This window comes from Athene noctua, chromosome 1 (assembly GCF_965140245.1).
Source record: "Athene noctua chromosome 1, bAthNoc1.hap1.1, whole genome shotgun sequence".
NCBI classification, from domain to species: domain Eukaryota; kingdom Metazoa; phylum Chordata; class Aves; order Strigiformes; family Strigidae; genus Athene; species Athene noctua.
In genome coordinates this window covers 36,696,651-36,715,522 of record NC_134037.1, presented here as the reverse complement: position 1 = coordinate 36,715,522, position 18,872 = coordinate 36,696,651, and the positions used below count along the sequence as shown (strand labels likewise).

The following is an 18,872-nucleotide window of genomic DNA, read 5'->3' as shown; positions in this document are numbered from 1 at the left end:
TAAGCCATTTTAGGTGGGAGTAGAGTGAATCAGATTAAGATACCATTAATTACCGTAAGATATAATCTTATAGTAATGTTTTGAGCATCTTCATAGTAAAATTTGCCTTCACTATGCTATACACTTTATATGAAGATAACATGCTGGTATTTCTATCAAAATTTCAAATAGGAGCTACAGGAAAGTGAAAATATCCATAGTTCCATTGTGACCATAGTTTTGTCCCATTCAAGGGGGCTCTCTGTGAGTGTATGTGTATGTGTGTGCATTTAGAAAGAAATACTTTTTGTAAATGATTGATTTCTATATAAACATTTTACTACTTTTGGTGAAAGTAGATATTTTTCCAAACTTTTTTTTTTTACCCAAGAAGTTTTCTGCTTTGTAGTTTTTACTTCAAGCTCAGCATAAGTAATCTTTTAAGCATGAAAAAACTGAAGTTCTATAAAATATCTTCCAAAAACATACAGCTCTGGTTTTAACAAAATGTCTTTCCTCTCATATGTACAATGCATGCTATGACCAAAGTAAATGAGAAACAATTATAATTCTGTTCCTCTGGCTATATCTTTTGGATACCCTCCAACATAAAATGCATTAGCACAAAAATGTACTTGTCCTTAATTAATTTATAGCTTAGAGCAGAACACCATAAATAACAGTTGAACTTCAGTTGCAAAGGTTTTAAAGTCATGGGTAAAATATTATATAAAATTTATAATAAACCTTAAACAGTGCTAGAGGACAAGTAGAACTAATTATCAATAAATCCAGGAATTTCAGTGATGAACAACTGAATTAGAAGTTGTTTATTTTGTAATACATTTGGGTTCTATTCAATTTATTGTCATTGTGGGAGAGAAAATTATTTAAGATTTACCACTACCCTGAATAAATACACTTACTAAACTGAAATATTTGGTTGGGGGGTTTGATTTGTTTTGTTTTTAAACAGCTTGAAGCATATAAAGTATGCTGGCATATCTTGTTCTGAAGGTTACAGAGGTTACGTGGTTGAAGGTTACAGAATCTGCATGATATACTACAGCTTTATATAGGAACGCAGGACTGGAAAGTATCTAATAGGTCAACAAATCTATTGTCCTAATATTGAAGGAATCCTGGTTTATAATCCCCTTAATAAGTTTATCAAGTTCCACCATGAGCGCAGTTAAGATTTTTGGTGCTGTAACTTCAAGTGGAAAATTGTTCCCAAGTCTCATTGCTCCAGGTGAGAACCAGTTTCTGGTTTCTAGCACAGATTGAATTCTGGCCAATCTGTGCCCATGGATTCCCTTGCCAACATTTGTCATTTAGTTCAAATGGCCCTCCCATCTCCCTGATGTTTGCCTCCGTAATATATTTATAGACAGCAACTGGATCCCTTAACAGCCTTTATTTTGCTAAGCTAAACAAGCCAAGCTCTTCATTCTGTTTTCTCATATGATAGGTTCTCTATTCCCCTGATCATCCTAGAAGTCCATCTTTGTACCTGAACAAGTCTGAGGTAATGTGCTACAAATGACAAAGTACAACAGTCTTGTATAATAGCATAATAAAAGGAACTATAGCAAACAGAGTAATAATTTCAGGCTTGCAAGAATGTGCTGTGCCAAATATTTAGGAGGTTGAGTAAAGGTTTTGAAATCTTCTAAGGGGATTTTTATTAGAAATAATGGCATTTTTTTCTAAGTTGTTGTTTGAAATTGCAGATTTTCGGGCTTTAATTCAAAGCTGAGAAATCAATGAAAATTATTATTTGGTTGAGACCTTTAGACAGCATAGTATGTAACTGATTAGATTTGTGACAGTAATCATTGAAGAAATGGGCCTAGCATTTTGAAAGTTTGGTTGACAATAAGCACTGAGAAAATTCCTATGAGCACTGTATAGTATGTGATGAATCTCTCCTGGAGAAGCCACAATTGCATTCACATGTTGTCTTCAAGAAATTTCAGTGTCAGAGTTCAGGGGGTTGGTTCCCTGTAGTTAGCTCTGCAGAGTGCTCCCATCAGTGTGAGCCATTAGAAAGCAGAAGAGAATGTGGGGACAACTGATCCCACCACCTCCCAGAACCACAGAGGAAAGGATGTTTGGTCAAAGCCAGTATCCCCTAGTCTGTTGTGCCATAGCTTCTTAGAAAACTTCAGGGAACTCCTGACTCCCAGCTTTAAGACTGTGACAGTAATGGGTTTTGGCTGTTTTATTTTTAATCCTTACTGAGTTGGTAGTTTAATCAAGATCCAAGGGGGGCTTCATACAGAAACTTTTTCCCAGTCATGCTGGGCCTGCCATCCTAGTGCTTAGGGCCATGGTCACTGGAGTGTAGGATGCCTCTGTTAGTGTGGAGGAGAGACCTTGTAGGAGTTTGGGGGAGCATTTGTTTTTCTACAATCCTTCTTTTCTCCGGAATAAACACACTGATTTATTTTTTAGCTTTTTTCTGTCCTGTAGGATAAGGAAAAAAAGAGCTTTTGTTATACACTGTAGGAAAAGAGAAACACAAATTTAAGTTGATACATGCACATATGAAGATCAATGAAAATGAAAAGCTTGTAAATTACAAATAGTTTCTTAAGTAAGAGCAAAGGGGAATCCCAACTGTGATTACAAGCAATTAAATACATAATTAAGGAAATTCATGTCAGGGCACTGCAGGTGTGGTTGCTCCCTGGGGGCTGGAGTAGGGGAAATCCCCGTGGGGACTAGAGGGCTGGGGGCAGACCCTGCCCTCGGCATCAGGCACTTCTCTGCAGATGGGGATGGGCTGAGGCTGGAATGGGCTGTGGACCCACAAGTGGGCCCAGCTCAGTGGGGCCTGTGGCCAGGCAGAGCACGACTTTGGGGGACTGGAGACTGGCCCTTCTGTGGCAATGCTGAGGCAGGGGCTGATGACACAAGGGGGTTTGACATGGGGTCCTGGGCCCTCAGGGACCTGACAGTAAATCAAATGGAACTGTAATTCTAATGAGTATTTCTGATGATAATAGTCATCATCAAATAGTTGATTTGATAGTGGAAGCCATCGCACACCACCTGCCCCCATGGTGACCTGTGGGCCATGGGAAGTAGATGCCCCTTCCTGCATCCTAAAACCTTCTCCAGCGATGCTGGTGGGGCATAGGGTGCTTGCCAAAATCAGCTTCATTATGTGTCCTATTCTGACTATCAGTGCACAGCCAGATCTTCATAGTGCCTCACAAGACTGTCCATCCAGAAGGACCTGCCCTTCATTGTATCATCCCATATGACAGCTAGGGCTTGGAGCTTCAAGGGAGTGAAAAGCAGCTTCAAAAGCTCTTTGCTTTCCCTGGCTGTTCCTTTGAGGGTCCTGGGATCTGTGGCTTGTAGATCTATGGGAAGATGGGGATTTTCATCAAAGCTGTCGTTAGGGTATCTTGGCCAACCTGCCAAAGAAAACTTAGCTTGCTTTCTGCTCATTTTGGTTCCCTGATCTGTGGTGCACTGGGGGAAAGGGGGAATGCGTATGCGAACAAGGAAAGTTGAGAGACATTCTTCAAAACAAATCTACAGAGAATCAATAGCTTCATAATACTGCACTAAGAGTAACAAACAGATATTATTCTACTCTCAACAACTAGCATGGAAAAAACAGCCCAAGAGGCACCCTGCTGTGCAAAGAGCTGTGATGTTATTGTAGCCCTGTTAGGTTAAAGATGCTAGTGAGGCAAAGTCTGCGAGCAAAGCTGCTTCTTTCATTAGCCTAACAGGTGGTTAGGAGTGTTTTTGATGTACCTGTGTGATGACTGTGAATGAAACACCAGCTTTTTTCAAGTTAGTGGCAAAATCTCATGGGCTTTTCAGTACAACACAATGTTGTATAATGGGGAGTATTTTAATTAAATACAGTGATATTCATCCTGACGGTTTCTTTTGCTCACCATATTTACTGTGGCATCACTAGTTAAAATGGAGAATAAGACATGTATAGACATAAATATTATCTGAAGATATTTTAAAGTTTAATGAAGAAAATGTTTTCCAGAGTAGGGTGAAACACCTAACGTATCCTGCCACTTGGTAAAAAACATCAGAGGATCTAAATTACTCAAGTCCTAACTGTGTTCCAGGATGTCTCCTCTTGGGAAGATTTAGGTGTGGTTACTACACTGGTAAGATGACTTTAAAACAATATACAGTGGAGGGAAAGTACTCTTAGGGGCCTATTTTTAAACCATGTCTTCTGTGAACAAGGTTTCTTCAAATCACAAACAACGCCACTCTTTTTGCATTCAGAACATAAGATTTTAATCTCATTTAGTCTGACAAAAATTCAGAGTAACTTTTTTTAACTCAGAAGAGTCAAGACAAATGAGGTCAGAATTTGACCCATTAAGACTTGGTCTACCCTTTCTGTAATCTTAAATAATTAGTATGAGCTGACTGACAGAAAACTGTTCTTTATTTCTTGTACTCTGTTAACTGCACAGAAAATGAAGCTCTTCATTGCAAAAACATGGTTCACTTTCTTTTATTATCTTTAGATAGTTACATATTAACTTTTAAAGAGGATAGTCTTGATCCTTCCTCCATTCAAATTAATGAGAAAACTCTCACTGACTTTTTTGAAGGACAAACTTTTTGTAGGGCAAAGAATTAATTCTTGTAAATCCCATGTGCCTCATACAAATTATCTCCACTTTGCTTCTTGTAAACTGTCATGCCAGATGTGATTCAGAGCCTGTGGGTATAACAGTATGATAACGTGATTTCTTTCACTTCTAGGAAATGCTTTCTACTATTAATAAATAAATAAATAGATGGTTAATTGCTCAATTTTCTCCTAGAACTAGCTCTTCAAGACTAACATTTCCTAAACAATTTTTCAAGAAAATTAAAGTATTTATCAAAATAGTAATACTTTTTTTCCATAAAGTCAAATTTTACTTAATGTGTTTGCATCAACTTAACTGTGATTACAGCTGGTTAAGATTTCATTATTGAATCTACCTTTGTGTTGTTCATAATCCAATAAATCTTATTCTTTCAATTCAGAGCAAGGACAAAAAAACCCCTTCAAATACCAAGTTGGTATTTACTATTTTGTAAGAATTCACATACAGTTTGTTAAGAAATAATGGGGAAATATGCCATACACTGTTCTAACTGCTATTAACTTAGACACTGTAGTAGTCCTGCTTTATTCCTTAAATGGTAATGTCCCTAATATGACTACAATGTTATTAGGTGAACTATATAAATTATTTAAAAACAGTCAGCCTGTAGAGTTGAACAAAATTGTTACCGTTTTCTTTAAAAACACCATGTTCTTCCTGACCAGACCTTCTGTCAAAGGAAAGACTTCCATGGTCTCACACCCCTCAGAAGCTCTCTGGCACCACCAGTCCTGCCACTGAGCCTGCCTGGGCACATCACTGCTCAGATCCCTTGGCTCTGATCTTTCCATGCTAGTGGTCTCTGAAGTGGGCTTGGCCTACCAAACTTTGCTTCTACCATAACTGTGCTGCACAGTTGAGAAGGTCAGGGCAGAATTCAGAGAATCCACAAGGTGTATTCAAATTCTGTTTGTTTATGCAAACTAATCAAATGCCTGAATGAGGTTTTATCAACATGAGACCTTGCCTCCCTCCGGTGTTATGACTCTGTTCCTCATATGCCCTGCAACATCCCCTGCTTTCCAGCAGAAATGCTCCCAGTTCCCTACATGTCTCCTGTACCTCCATGGTATTTGGAGTTGCCACCATATCCCCTGCCTTCCTTTGCTTTGTGAGCTGTGAAAGAAACTGGTTTGTAGCTCTTGCTGTGCTGTGGATTGCCCACCTTGGCCAGCCAAGGGAGTCGTGCATTCTCACTGAGCAGCTAGAAGTCTGTAGGCTGCGTGCAGTGTGACTGATACATGGGCCAAGCTCAACGTGTTACTTCTCTGCTGTCGTTTTGTCATTTCATTGCGTTGCATTGAACGTATTCGCAGAAATAGTCTATGCAATGAGGAACCCAGCACATTACCTATCCTTGTTTTTCCCTCCCTCATTACGGCTGCTTTTTTTGGAATGGTGGGTCTTACTTGGTGTTGATTGCTAAATTAAAGCGGAAAGCTGCAACTTGTGGTGCTAGTTCTTAGGAGGCAGCAGGAGTGTGAGATTTTGCTACCTGGGTTGGTTTACTGTATCATACCTGCAAACAGGTCACCTAATGTATTCTGAATTGTTCAGAGTTGTTGTGCTCTATCATGGCTTTGATGGATACAGCCAATAGGAATCTCTAAATTAAAAAATACATGTATTTTCAAGCCACTTTAAGTCTGGGAGTCTGTGTTTTCTAGCTGGCCTGCTGGCTGGCAGGCAAAACAACCAGAACATGCTGCTTCTTGCTTTGTCCTTGCGTGCAGCCCCTGAGCCTTATCTTTTCTCTAGGGAGCAGCAGGGACCCCAGTCAGCCTCAGGTGGGAGCAGCAGAGCAATGGCACAGGGATACCTCCATCCTCGACTCCCTCCTATCCCCTCCGGACCTAGATTGTAGCGAAGCCCCTGCTCTGGAAGCATCCCTCGGCACAGGTATTACTCCACCCCACGGGCTCTCTGGCTGACGCGCAGGAGCTTCCAGGTGGAGCCACGCTCCTACATTAATAACCTTCAGGAGATGCTGTTACAATAGCATGGCTGAAAGCAACACTTGAGCTTCCTGCAGATGTCAGCTCCAGGAGGTCACCAGAATGACCTATGTCATCTCTTGTCTTTCAGAGGCTCATCTGAATTGCAGATCTGTCAAAGCCCTCAGGGTCTGTTGAGGATTACCAAGGACATCCTGAATGTATATTATTTTCCCTGAAATTTTTTAGCATAATGAGTTCATTATAAGCATCCCGAGTTAACAAGTTAGTGTAATAGGGAACTTTTATGACCATACTGGGTGTCTCACAATATTCTTCTGGGATTTTGTCTGTCTTTTAAAAGCCCCATTGCCAGTATCACATTGGTTATACGGTAATCTTTATTTCCAGTTTTAAAATGCCTCACAGTGCTGGAACATACTCTGAAATTGTGAACCCAGGTCAAGAACTGGAAGGCAATCAATAACTGATTTTATAAAAATTTCACAACTTTAAGCCCAATATCATATAATGTTTTTAAATGTCTGACTCATTTGGAAATCTTAGGATTGTCTGTATTAATTATGGCCCCAGAAGATCTCTCTCAACAGTCAGAAAATAACTCCATTTGTAGTCAAGGATTGCAAACACAATCTTCCTGGAACTGAAAGTTGTACATTGTGCAATTTTTATGGCTTGTATTGCTTTTCTATTTTTAGTTGGTTGAAACCTGCAATACATCATATAATCCTTCTTAAATTGTCATTCATAATACTAATTTCCATTAACTTGGCATAAATAAGTTACTTTCTTTCTTAAATTTGTATAGTTACTATTTCGCTTAACAACGTTACACGAGCAAATTTTTATTTTTACTGATACAATGTTGATGTGAATGCTAATAATGTGTTTCTAATCATGGAATTTTTAAACCATTTTTTTTTTAAAAAAAAACCAACCCCACAGTATTTTCTTTTTATTTAAAAATATGTGTGTGTTATGAAGTTAAATAACTGTTCCATTACTTGGACAAACCATTTATTTAATCCTCCCCCTTTATAGGAATTTGGAAAAGTTTCTCTGAGGTTTGAGAAAGCCTAATAAAATTACACTTTTCAGCTTTTTTGAAGATACAGTGGGAAAAACAATTCTGTGGTTTTTCCTTTCTAGAAATGCATCTTCAAGGTATAAGAGATTGAGTCAGTGACAAGTATTTATACAGAGCTCTGCAGCCTGTTCTTGCTTACATAAGTAGAGATAGTGTCATGTATTTGGCTACCTGCAGAAATTGTTTGTGCAACATTATTTCATACCCTGGCTGAGCAGAGGGCAGGAGAGCTAAGCCTGCCGCTGGCACACTAGTTCATGATATCTGTGCCATAATGCTAAATGCTGGGTTCTGACCATATTTTTATTTTCTAGGCTTTCCTGGCACTCTATTATAATCCTTTGTCTTCGACACATATGCTTATTTCAAAAAGTCCAATGTTTGTTGAATACTTGGTGTTTGCTGCTTTCTGTGGGGTATGGCCATGGGATTTCTAGTGCCTGGAAGGCCAGTGCTACAGCTGAGCCACACTACCACACTGGCATGTGCTGCCAAGCATTTTTCTGTGCAGCCGTTTGGTGTTTCTTGATGAAAAAAGTAATTACATTTGTATCAGTAAGTCCAATTATAATAAAGATTTTTTTTGCAAGCATGACTGCTATCTTAGGTCAAGCATGTGGCAAACTCCCAGCTGTACATAGATTCTCTAAATATGGCCATTTCATACCAGGTCAGGTTTGCAGTCCTAGAATTGACTGACAAACTGCTGACTGTGGGGTGGTTTTTTATTTTTTTTTTTTTTAATTTATGTTGTTTGTTTGGCATGCAGATGAAGTTGTACAGGATGAATTTAAAAGATATAGTAGGATATCAGATTTTGGATTTAACTTTTGTTAAATGAGTTACAGAATTTAATATGGAGGCAAATAGGTTTTTTGGGTTTTGACTGAGTTTAATAATTTCTCTAAGATGATGATATTCAAATCCTAAAGCACTGTGCTGATAAAATATGAACGTGTAACTGAATAGAAATGAACATGAACTGATGAATTAGTTTCCTAGCTGATAAATATTATAATAATAAAAAAAAATGTATGGTATTCCACAAATTACATTTAGCTTAGCAGAGTCTTTCAGGTTTAAAGATATAAAAACCTCTTAATAATTCAGTAAGGAAATATTTATTCAACATGAGGACTTTGTCCTGGCTTTTCTGAAAGCCTTGTGAAGTATTCTCAGTAAATATACAGTGGAGGCTCAGCTGGTTAGTCTGAGCTTGCTTCTTCTGGACAACTGTGATTACCAGTCAGCTACTGGGTGCTCTGGAGAGCTGCCCTTTGACTTTTAGCTGGGCAGGTCTGAAAAAAACTCTTTCACCTCTGAAATTCCTGCAGTGTGCATATGGACAAATACAGATAAAGGAAAGCTCTTATCTGTGGCCTATGCAGTGAATATTAAGAAGAAAGAGGTGGTACTAAAAGCTCACTTAGACATTGTCACTAGATGTAGAAACCTGTAGATGTAGATGTAGTGAGGTTTATTTGAACTGGGAGTAAAACAGTACATGAAATGTGAAATAAGCAAGTGAGAATACATTCTGTTACATTTTGTTTCTTAAGATAACTAAATATAGCAACTTCATATGACAAGAGGTGACTTTGCATCCTCACAGGAGGACAACTGGTTAATCATCCTTTTCCTAGACCCCTGGTGAGAAGCTAAAAATCAATAACAATACCATTTTGAGCAATTCAGAGGCAGGAAGAAAGACTAGGCTTTTGACCATAATTAGCATCTATACCTAAAAAAGCATCTGCCTGGACAGTGCAGGCTCCAGCTCACTCCCTCTGGGGCCAAGACACGATGGAGCTGCCAACAGCGACCGCAGTGGGTCCTTGCCAAGGCCATGGGTCCACCACACATGCACAGGAGAAGCAGCTTAAAGTAATTTCTCAGTCACCTAAACTTCCTTGAAGGCAGCTGGAAAATATTTAAGTAAACAAATAGTGATGCTGAGACATTACATAACCGCTGGGTTAGACAGTTTTTCACTAAATAAAGACAAACAGTCATTCAGACTCTATTTATATGCTGGTCTCTTACCTGATTTCTTACCTGATTTACCAATCATATACTATCTGTATATGCTTCCCCCCCCTTTATTTTTTGATGATGACCAAACGTTTTGGCATTATTGTGAAAGGTCAAATCAGTCTTTTAAATTCATATCAAGAGACCGAGTGATGCCTTAATATTTAGAGGCATCCACCAATTCCCTTCAGCAATAATGAGACCCACATTGCTTTTCTGTCATCTACCTCCTCATAGGAAGTAAGAACTTGAAAATGTTATAATTTTTTTTTCAGATTTACCTTAATTATTAAACATTCATCTCTAGTTTCACTTGCTCTAACTGAAAGATAATATAGATCAATTGTTTATTGCTGTTTCTTAAATTACTTGCTTTGGGCAATAATAGCCAAATTCCGCCCACTTTTCCACCCAGGAAAGAGAGTTCAGCACAAGGAGTTGTGGCTAGAGAGTCAAATGAGCTCATTTCCCAGTTAGGTAGCTCAGTAAGGGTGAGCTTTTGCCTCTTTCCAGTACTTTTTAGAAATATTGGGTTCTCTGCTCCTCTTAGCTAGAAATGTACCTGCAGCAGTGCAGCAGGTCTGTGTACCCTGTAGAAAATCTATTTCGACTGCACAAGCCCCTCGAATTTGTGACTTCATTAACACAGAGTTGGCAGAGATGGTTATAGCAGGACTGTCAGACACAGTCTCACAGCCTCTGTCATATCCTAACCTTTGCCACCAAGCCTGGCACTGTGGCAGATGCTGGTAACAAGGTGCCAAATACCTGTTATTGCCTCCCCACCCAACAGCAAAACTGGCCTTTCTGATGATGCATTTATGGATCCAGTGCCTGTTTATCAATCAGCTTACTGATGTGCCCAAATTAGGAGCACAACCCCTTTAGAGAGGTCAGTAGTAACTCAGGGGGGCAAAACTGGAACCCCAGGAGCGGGATGCAGTGGTGTCCTCCAGCCATGTCCTCTCACAGGGAGGCTGGAGCAACATCACTGTCTGCCCAGCACCTTTTTCCAGGGAAAGAAAATCAGGATATGCTTTCCCTGATAGAATGAAGCCATGGTGGTCTTCAGCAGTGGTCACTGGAGCTGCATGACTGAAGATGAGGACAGGCCTGAAGTCTTAACACAGTCTCAGAGAGTTTGGGATCCATTTCAAAGACACTGCAGATTATGGATGAAACCTAGCTCAGTCACACAAGTGAGATACTTAAAGCTGAACAGTGTGAATTTGTGCCAGTGCAGATGATTTTATCTTCATGTAGGCTTGTAAAACACCCACTCTATTTGGAGGAGCTCTTTTTAATATCTTTCCATGGCTCTGAACTGAAATGACTTTCTAAGAAAAGCAGCTAATAATGTTTTACTCTATCCTAGTGGAAAAAAAAAAAAAAGAAAAGAAAATTCAATGGGGTTTTTTTAAAGTTAAATAAGGTAGGGTGTTTGGCTAGTTGCAACAAGACAAACACAATTCACTTAGATTTTATCCCTGTTGAAGCTGGATTTTAAGAAGTCACAGACATTAAAGTAACTTGAATCTGGCAGCAAGTATTTTTTGTTATGTTAATGTGAGACCAAGCCCATGCAGATATATTTATTTGCTGCTTCTTTCTCTCTTCCTTCCCTGCTCAAAGAAGCTATGCTGTGTTTTCAGCTTAGCCTGCCTTTTGCTCTGAACTAAAAAGGCAGGTGAAGATTTGAGCAGATTAACATTGACAGGCTGTTCAAAAAAACATCAAAACCAGCTCAACTTGTAGTTGCAGGATAACTCTTGAACTTCATTCTTTTCAAGTGATGAAATTGTCTAGGGATTTTGAAACCAAGACTTTAGAAGAGGAACATAAATATGGTTTCTATAAATGAAAGCTATTAAAGTGGATGAGGTTATTTTCAATGCCCAGGTGAGGTATCTGCAGGTTTTTGTGCTGCTCCCTGTCAGCGTGAGGCATTGCTATTATTTAAATCAGTTAGGCTGACATTTACTTCTTTACTTTCTTTCCCACAAGTTCTGAAGTCAGTGGAAAGCCTGAAGGATTACTGGGAAATAATGACAGTCACTGGGCTGGCACTGCCAGGAATGAAGTAAGACTCTCCTTTCCGTTCACCTCTTTACAAATAGTAATGACAAGTGAAGGCCGTGGCTTTGAATACTGCAAGGGCTACTCTGGAGCCTCTCAGTGCTAGTCCTCTTATCAGTGACATGAAGCAGAAGAGCTCAGTTTGTGCCACTGAGCCCAGCAAAAGCCAAGAGAAGCTTGGTATGAAAACGGGGTGTTGTGCAGTCTCGCTTTGCTTCAGCTGCCCTGTCTTTTTCTGACCCCTGATGAACTGATTTATCTCCAGACCATCCTTCAGTAGCAACTTAAAAATATGCCTTTAGAATAAGTAATATACTTCTGTGTGCCTTGAACTAACTTACTTGAAAAAATATGAATTCTCTTCTGTTTTCCCACCGCCCTCTGGTTATTTTCTCTCGGCAGACTGTGTATTTATGGTGAGTTGCACTTTCCCTTTGCACGGCTGATTAGTTTTCCATTTCCTTTGTTTGTAAAGGAGCAAGCTGTGGAAAGGAAAGGCTGTAAATTAAACAGTGCCAGGGCATGAGCACAGATACTGCAAAGTGAATGTCTGTACTCCTATTAAACTGTTAGAGTGGTCCCTGTCACACTTTTGGCCAGGCCACTTAACACCCTCCCAGACCATTTGAGAGCATGTTTTGGGAGTCAGCATGGGCTAGGAGCAATTCCCTGTGGGCCCTGTGGATGTAGCCAGCATGTTATGGATGCTAAGAGGGCTTAAGAGCCTGAAGGATTTTCCAGGACAGCTGGCCTCACAGTCAGAGAGCAGTCCTGGACATGGTTAATCTCCAGTATACACGTAGCCAGAGAATTCCTTTATTTTTTTCTTCCCATTGAGAAAAATATTATTGCAAAACCACCAAAATTGTTAGTGAAACTCAAGGGCAGGTTTAGTATCAGAGAGTATTTTTAATTCCTTGTTTTGAAACCCGTAAAACTTCACAGAGGAGTGACCTTTTGGGAGGTGGAAGGCAGCCCAGTCTAACGGAGAGGGTTAAATTCACCTCTCACCAAACCACCCGGCATTCATGTGCAAGCTGGTACTCTGTATCTATCAACAACTGAAACTTCCTACAAAGGAGTCAGTGAGAGATATTTGGAACTTGCTCCCTGCTTTGGTTGACAGCTGAAATTTGAGATGCTGCAGATGTGTTTTTACACTGTTGTCTCTTGGAGACAATATTAGTAGAAGATACAGGTTCTCTGTATACTTTTTTTTTCATTTTGCTGTAAAATCTGTAAGGGTATTTACATCATGAGTGTTTATTCTTATTCTTATAAAACAAAAGAAGGATAAATTAGTCAAATGTAAAATGTAGCTATAGCTGTTTACTGGTTTCAGCAAAATCTGAACTGTGCAAATCATGGCTACCAAAAAGAATAAGGGATTCATGATTCACAATTCATGTCTCATTAGCAAGAGACAGCAAAGTATTTCCTTTGACCCAAAGCCTGAAGTTCACTTTTGGGACATTCAACTTTTTGTATTTTCTCACACTTGTTAAAATCCAAGATAATTTTGAAATAAAAAATAATTTTAAAGTGAAAAGTTGAGATAGGTTTTGTAGAAAGCTAGTAAGAGTTAGTTTCATCATTTCCTAATTGCATTCCATATTTGCCCCATGGTTCATTCCCATGTTAAAGTAAGATTGCAGTGACCACAGAATGACTTTACCTTCCATGCTCAGCATTATATCAGTTTTAAGTATTTTGGTTGGTCATTGTGAGGATAGGGACAAGGGACTCAGAGGCAAGAGCTATGATGATTATCAGCCTGCTCCTGTCTATTGTTGCTTTCAGAAGTTTCCTACCATCTTGGAAGCAAAAAATTCATTGTTACAGGAGTAGTGGTCTTTAGAAACTACTTATGAGACATACAGTGTGGTTACTAAGTCCACAGTATATTTGATCTTGCAGGTTATCAGCTTGGTTCTATGCTGGCAGCAAAAAGAAATCACTAATGCTTACCTAACACCAAAGAATACTCATCTGCAGGAGTAAAAAATCTTTGGTAGGCCAGCGAATCTGCATCACCTCTCTTACCATTTTCCAGACATGTTCTGGCTGTCAGGTGATAAAACAAATATTTAGTGGATTTGGACTGAACCTAATGGTGACATTGCTAGCTTTATCTTCATGTGAAGGTCACAGTTTGATTTTCATCTGAAACAAAATGACTCAAAAGGGCAGAAAGCTGTAAAACAGTATGTGAAGAATCACAATAGGGCACAGTGTTCATCCAGCCCTCAAGGAGTGTCTGTGTCTGGAGACAGGCTCCATCAGCTGGGTGCGACGTAGGCAGCCTCTGGATGCAGGGGCTTTTCTTTCCTCTGAGAATCCATGCTTTTCCTTCAAATCAGGAGTAGTCCTGGGCACAGGACACTCCAGCGGGCTGGAAACAGGCTGGGAAGAGGGATGAGTAGGAACCAACCTACTCCCATGTCTCCCTGCTCAGCTGAAAAGTGCTAGAAAGGCTGCACCACAGGCAGTTAGCACTGTTGCTACCTACCTTGCCCCTGGACAGTCCCTTTCAGTCCATAGCCACTCTGGAGAATAAATATCTAAACCCTTGTCAGACCTAGCAGCATGTTTGCCTAGTGGTGTCAGCTACTTGAGCTGTCTCTTCTCTGTGACTCCTCTTTGCCTTTTCTGGCAGCTGGGAAGCCAGTAATCAACACGGGTAGAGTGATATATAAAAGTTTACTTTTTTGACTGAATGATGATCTAATAGCTTATCATTCCTCATGCCTCATGCATCCAAGATGTTTTTCCAGATGAAGCCTGGGAAACATGAAGCTTTGTGAGACAAGTCTATGGTACTCCTTAGTTGGTCAGCATTCATTACTCAAGTAAAAGTATTCCAGCTGAAACCACAAGTTTTCCTGAAAATGACAAAATTAATGGAATCATACCAGCATAAACTCTGTTCTTTGTAAATCTGTGCCGTAATTGAGCCAGAGAAGAGTTTATCTTGGAATTAAGAAAATGGTGCTAAAGCGGCATAAATCTGCCTTAGTAACGACTGGGTTTCCTCTCTTAGTTTTGTGAAATCCTTTTCTGCTTTCATGCAGATTATCCCTATTCAGAATGGCACCTGGATATGGAATTTTAAGAAATCTTTTTCTTTTCTTCTTGAGAATACATTTATGGTTATTCCTGTCAGTTCTTTTTCCAAGCAAAGGCACTACTGTTGGTATAAATGTTGGTGTATATAATCCGTGTGCTACTATGCTCCACTGTTACAAGAATCAGTTTTAGAAGCTATAAAGTAATTATTTGCTAAAGCAAAAAGTCTTTGCTGATTCTTGTGCTGTACCTCAACAAGTGTATCTGCTATAACTTTGCTACTTTTCTACACTATTTGCAAACAGCATAAAAAGAAAAATTCTATTCACCAAAATAGATTAGGGAATAATAAAATAACAGTGACTTGATAGAAGAAAATAATCTATGTCCTGCATCTCAGTCACTGTATTTTTATCAGATACCCTTAACAGGGACAAATTCTCCTTCTTATAATTAAAAAGACTCAAGTTTCTTCCACTGATGAGACTCCATGTATGGTGTGACAAAATGAGGGAGACACTGTGACATCTCTCTGCCACAGGGCAATTCTCCTTCCTGCACAGGCTCCTCTGAGCAGTGCCATGGCCTCTCTCCCTCACTTGAGTGCAGGCAGCGGGTGCAGCTCGGGGACGAGCCCGATCCGGCAAAGGGCTTACAGGGCAAGAGAAGGCCCACAAAGAGCAGCACACCCAGGGCAGGTGGTGCAAACCCCGCTATGGAGGCTGTGTCAGCAGGATGACATGAATGTTTTTTCTTCAGGGCAAGAAGCTCACCCACATGCTTGGGTGTTGCTCCTCCTAACACCTGTATGACAAATGTTTTTCCAGCACAGCAAGCAGACCAGGTGAAAGGATGAAGGCAATAGTGATGTTATGTAGCTAGACTAGCCACAGGTCCTCTCCTACTTTGTATAAGAATTGCAGCCCTGTGGGTTGGTTATTCCAGCTGTTTACTCAGTAAAGTATTGTCCTGATTCATAAAGTATCCATACCTCTGTGCCAATACACCAACAACAAAGGTGAGCAGCTAACACATGCTTTCACGAAAGCATGCAGGTAACATATGGTACTGTCAGAAGAGACAGACCTTCTCTTGTTTGCTCTTGCAGATAAGTCATGATGCACATGAGGGCAAGAGATTGGTGTGGGGTTAGAGAGCACAATGAATTAGTGCTCTAGGCATGAATGTTTAGAAATCCAGGAAACTTAAGAATTGCTAAGGGTAGATATTTTTTCCATTCTTCACTGTATTAGTCATTTGGTTTAGCACTCTCCTCTGACTAGCATGACTGAAAGAAACACTGGAGTCATCTGCAAAAGCAAAACCAAGAATGAGGTCTGCGTTCCATTGGCATGGTTGTTCGGCTATCACACTGTCCGGAGTCTGACACATGTCTGCTGCATGCAGCATCCAAGTCCAGCTGGGCAGCATTGCTCAGCACGCACCCCTGCACCATGCAGCCATCTGTTCCTACCTGGTCCTGTAGCAAGATTCCTTTTTATTTCTTCAAGTCAGACAAAACAATAGTAACAAACATTTGTAGAGTCCAGGAAAACATACTGGAATAACTAATAATGAGTAACTGATAATAAAACTAATAATTTTAATCAGTCTCTGAGGTGGTGTGAACAGTTACATCTATGCATGTTTGTCCTGTGAAAGCCACACCAATGAGACCATGTAGCCTTAGTTCTGGCTATCCAGATCCCTTGGGGCTAAATCCATCCATGTTCATCTGGGGTGGTCCTTTCTGAGGACTTCCAAGCCAATGAAGTAAATCTGGTCTCTTTATCTTCCTCTCTTCCTCACAACTGAGAAGGTGTCTTCTTTTTTTGTATTTTTGTTTGGTGTTTTTTTCTTAGTATCTACTGCTTGCAGATACAGGCTGATATTATTTTTAAAATTTTCTAGCTCTTCTCTTCGTTTATGGGGTGTTTCAGATGGAGGTTTCAGATGGAGCTTTTATATGATTTGATCTCCAGTTTGAGTGTAGTTGTATTATTTTTCACTCCTGGTGCAATACATGGATCTGTAATCACTGGGCAGAGATTTGGCTTGCTCAGTGCCTGAGTTTTCAACAATCTCCTCTGTATACCAGGCACTTCTGCACAATCCTTTGCTCCACTCCAAATGCCTGTGCAGTGAAGCCTCTGAAAGATACAGTTCCCGTCATACAGTTCCCAAAGCCACGGCTGAGAAACATTTCCAGTTTTGGCTCACTAATAAACGCAATTGCACTGACCCTCCAGTACATTGTGTTAGCCTGTCAGAAACCCAGCACTTTCATGTGATATCTTAATCAGTTAGATCTGCAACTGAACTCCAGACTGCAAACTTATAGCCAAAGGCAACAACCATATCATGGCTGTAAATCAGCCCTTTTCTGTGTGTGCATATAACATTATCATTATTATTATTATTGTTATTATTATTTTAAGGGAAAGCACTATGGAGCCAAAATCAGCATGTCCAATTAGCAGGAGAGACTACACTTTAAGTTCAAAGAATCCTTTTGCATTATCTGATTCCAATAGCACTAGTAATGGAGCCTAATCTAACCTGTCATTTCAAGAGCTATAGGGAGAACAAATTGCCGTCGACTGGGGAAAGGTTTGGAACACCATGCAGCCTGTCCTCTCTTGACATCCTACTCAGCAAATTCCTCACAGATTTCCTCCTGATGTTAGTAAAACTAACATAAAGGTTATTTCATAAAATCTTGTGTGGATTGCTAACTTGTGAAAATCAAAGGACCCATGCCCAGAACAACAATACAGACTCAAGTAAATAATCATAGCATTTGTCCTTTGTGCTTAAAGCTTAACAAATGAGTGAAACAGAGAAGAGGCTGAAGAGTTCCCATGCCAAGTACCAATGCTGTGAGCACATATTGAAACAAGTAGCCAATAAATGTCAAAATCAAGGTGACTGATCATATAAAAACTCCTTTGACTGGAGACTGTTAGAAAAGGTTTCCAGTTTAATATGCAATACGATGAGGGGTGGGAAGAAAAAAACAGTAAAGTATTAAATGCTAAAGTCATTATACCAGCTATTTCTTCAGGGAACACAATCCCTTCAGCAGATCAGGAATGCTGTAAGATATAGAGACGTGATCAGGGCAGACAGCGGGAGGACATTTGTTACCAGTGTTAGACTGGCAGGCAGTACCCCCAGATACAATTTTGGAAGCCTGGTGAAACAACAGATAGGCAAAGTTTGGGGATTTTGGTATTTACGTTCTGAAACAATGTCATACAACTGATCAGAAACTTTTCTTATTTACCACGATGCCATCAGAAATACAGATGGATGTCCAAAATGATAATACTAAGCACTCCTTTCCAGCACACAGTATTTCAGCCAAGATCACTGGTATGTTCTGGCTACTTCACGCTGCTCTAATTAAAACTCAGTCATCCTTACAGCTGCTTCGTATTCCTAGAGCACTGCACAACAGCTGGATCATGCCGTTGATTTTGGCCCTTAAACTCTTTGGAAATTACTGTGTGAATATCAAAACTTTGGCCCTTTCTGTCACCATTTAAGCTCAAGTTCACCTGCGTCTCTGGCTTCAGTACACAACACCTTTGCATTTGGATAACATGTTGGAAACGGATCAACATCGTAACTGAAGACAGAGTAGGTGTTAGCGTTACACTGATTTTGGCAGGCTTTTACACAAAGAAAGGCTGTTAGGGGCAATGTCCCCAGGAGTGACAGACTGTCTGCCACACTTACTGTGATGTAAGACTTGCTGCCAAATAAATCTACAAGTGCTAAAGAAATTTTTAAAACAGCCAAGTTTAACTTGCTTTAGCCACAATCATATTCTAATTAGCTAGTTGATACAAAACTCCAGATCAATTTGTTAAGCTGCTCTGCTGCTGTATTAATGAATTTTTTTAAAAATAAATTTGCATTTGTCCTTTGTGGACCTATAAGTGAAAGCACACTTTAAATATGAATTCCTTATTTATCTGTTAGCATGCTTATAAACCTATAGTCAACTACTCAGTC

At 39.8% G+C, this 18,872-nt stretch overlaps 1 protein-coding gene across 3 annotated transcripts in view; it reads left to right on the top strand.

Annotated features, from left to right (window-relative positions):
* FILIP1 (filamin A interacting protein 1) overlaps positions 1-18,872 on the top strand; it is a 111,384-nt gene that overhangs the window by 22,746 nt on the left and 69,766 nt on the right. Inside the window, exon 2 of one of the 3 annotated variants that reach the window (XM_074895926.1) lies at positions 6,396-6,536. The exons of the other annotated variants lie outside the window; for them this stretch is intronic. The gene's annotated coding sequence lies outside the window, so the exon portion shown is untranslated. The remainder of the gene's footprint in view (positions 1-6,395; positions 6,537-18,872) is intronic. 3 annotated transcript variants of the gene reach the window in all.